Source organism: Gigantopelta aegis, chromosome 7 (genome assembly GCF_016097555.1).
Source record: "Gigantopelta aegis isolate Gae_Host chromosome 7, Gae_host_genome, whole genome shotgun sequence".
Classification (NCBI taxonomy): Eukaryota; Metazoa; Mollusca; class Gastropoda; order Neomphalida; family Peltospiridae; genus Gigantopelta; species Gigantopelta aegis.
The window spans coordinates 30,492,874-30,496,115 of NC_054705.1; positions in this window are offsets into that span (position 1 = coordinate 30,492,874).

A 3,242-nucleotide genomic window follows, 5' to 3' on the forward strand; every position below is an offset into this window, starting at 1 on the left:
GATAACACATACCACTGCCTTTGATATAGCAGTCATGGTACGAGAAATAGTCTAATGAGCCGGCCCACTGACGGGGATTGATCTTGGACCGACTGCGTATCAAGTGACTGTTTTACAACTGGGATATGTCTCGCCCTGCTTCTCGATGAGGTTAGTTTTCCAGTGGGACATCTGGTATCCAGGTATGTTATTTTGATGTTTATTTTTAAAATACCACAATCCATACATTAAATCATTTTGTACTATCCTAGATTATCACTTATTGTGTCAGCAAGGCAGAGAGGTGTCTTAACCATCAATGTATTTTCTATATTTATTACTATGCAGTGAGATTGTATTGACATGAATATTAATAAACAGAAAACGAAAAATAAATGTGTGAATAGAAACGGAACTTCTTTTTGTATAAAAGTATCGATCATGGGATGTTAAAATACAGCAATTTGCATGAAAAAGGAAGGAAGGAAATGTTTTATTTAATGATGCACTCAACACATTTTATTTACGGTTATATGGTTAAGGACCACACAGATACTGAGAGAGGAACCACGTTATTGCAACTTCATGGGCTACTCTTTTCGATTAGCAGCAAGGGATCTTTTATATGCACAGACAGGATTACGCATACCATGGCTTTTGATATACCAGTCGTAGTGCACTGGCTGAAGCAAAAAATAGCCCAATGGGCCCACCGACAGGGATCGATCCCAGACTGACACCGTGCATCAAGAAAAAGAATAAATCCATTGTCATCACATAGGCTATTCCTACCAATAAAGCAGCATGGGATCTTTTATATTCTTTCTCAGACAGGACAGCACATACTACTGTCTTTGATGTACCAGTCATGGGACATTGGTAAGGAAACACAACTGTTTGTATGGCACAAAAACACTACATTTTCAATATTCCCAAGTTATTTATGCATATGCATAGATTATTTCTGAAATCAATTAATTTGTAATAATTTATCACAAATACATTTACTCTATTCTGATTGGATTACATACATTGTAACTAAAAAACTGAATGTTGTTCTTCGATAAACCTCCGAAAATTATGTCATTAGGTCAAATAGTATGTCATTACATGAAACGGATAACAGAAAGGACATTAGAAACTGACTTTATTCATATTTTTTAACTAAATCAGTTGTGTTTTTTGTAATTATAAAAACAATAATTGCTTTGACATTTTTAGTAAATTCACAAACAAAAAATGTCAAACAATGTAAGAATTTTGAAATATGGCAGTTATAACTATGATTTAACACTTTTAAACTAGCCCACTGAGGTAAACTGATCCCACAATCTCGGACATCAACAGAAATCGTCAAGCTTAAAGTGAGCAACTATGAAGACATGTTTTAAACAATTTAATTTTTTTAATTTTTAAATTTTTATCAATTACAACAAACTACATAAAACCAAGCTAATATTAAATACAAAAAGGTGAATAGAATTACACTGATGAATCGTAAATCATGTTATATCCTTTCAATCATGACAACAGAGAAATGCAAATTTACAAGCATTAGGAAAACTACCTTCTGTATGACCACTAAAATGTAATGAATGGTATTTCACATGAATAACAACACCAGATGAAATGTTCCAGCAATCAAACTAGCTAACTATTAACAAGATGATAACAAAGTCACAATACTAACACTCCAGCTTCAGTGATGTAGTAGTAGTCTTAAGGCTGGTAGGTACTGGGTTCATATCCCGATGTCGGCTCTCATCTAAAGCAAGTTAACACCTCGGTGGGAAGATGTATGGTCACTACACCAACTTTTCTTTAACGCACTGTTGACAACCGACCATTCACTGCCAGGCCCTATTTCCACGAAGCGATCTTAGTGCTATGATCACCTTAGGTGGTGCTTCAGATAGTCATGCACTTACGGTGATCATAGGGCTAAGATTGCTTCGTGGAACGGGGCAGCCTGCATGAACCATAACTGGATATACATGTATCAAGCGTCTGGGAATTAAACAATGGCGTAAACTATTTATGGATTATGAAAAACAAATTCAGGTAACCCATTTTGTTTTTGTGTAAACCGACGCGACCATATCAGGTGTGTGCAGGGGAAAGTTTTTTTAGGGGGGTCAAAACCTCTCCCTGCTCCAACAAATTTTCTTTTTTCTCAATATATTTTCCAGGGTAGCTAGATTTGACCCTCCCTATAAACTTAGTTTTTCAAAGTCCAGACCTTCCCTGCTAATGTTCCTGCACACGCACCTGCATATAAATGATATCCTAAATGCAATGCATGAATGAAAAATGGATTTTGCGCTAATGAAACAATTGTTCATGCAATTTTTAGAGGTCTTTTTTTTTTATACACAAAAATAAGTTGAATGAATGAGCACTGCCATGTTTAATGAACTCGCAATATTAACACACTCAAGTGCAGAGTGACGTCATGAGAGGTGGGGTCGAAGTTTGGGGGGGGGGGGGTTTGAATGAGAAATCCACTCATACATACATTTATGTAATATGGAAGGAATGTTGCACGATGGTACACTGCAATGTTTATTAACTAACTGTAGATGTTAGACTTAAATCCATACGCGTGACATCACACTATTGTGTCTAAGTAGATTATTTTTCAAGAATTAATTGCTGTTATGGGGGTCGTTCTCATTATGCGATTACCGGTAGTCACACCAACTTGTCACATGCAACTGAATTGTACTATCTGAACGACAAGTCAGGTCAGAGTCGTACCGATTAGAATGTCCTACGACAAGTCAGGTCAGAGTCGTACCAATTAGAATGTCCTACGACAAGTCAGGTCAGAGTCGTACCGATTAGAATGTCCTACGACAAGTCAGGTCAGAGTCGTACCAATTAGAACATCCTATGACAAGTCAGGTCAGAGTCATACCGATTAGAACGTCCTATAACAAGTCAGGTCAGAGTCATACTGATTAGAACGTCCTATGACAAGTCAGGTCAGAGTCATACCGATTAGAACGTCCTACAACAAGTCATGTCAGAGTCGTACTGATTAGAAAGTCCTACGACAAGTCGTGTCAAGAGTCATACGGATTAGAACATCCTACAACAAGTCAGGTCAGAGCCATACTGATTAGAACGTCCTACGACAAGTCAGGTCAGAGTCGTACCGATTAGAATGTCCTACGACAAGTCAGGTCAGAGTCGTACCGATTAGAATGTCCTACGACAAGTCAGGTCAGAGTCGTACCAATTAGAACATCCTATGACAAGTC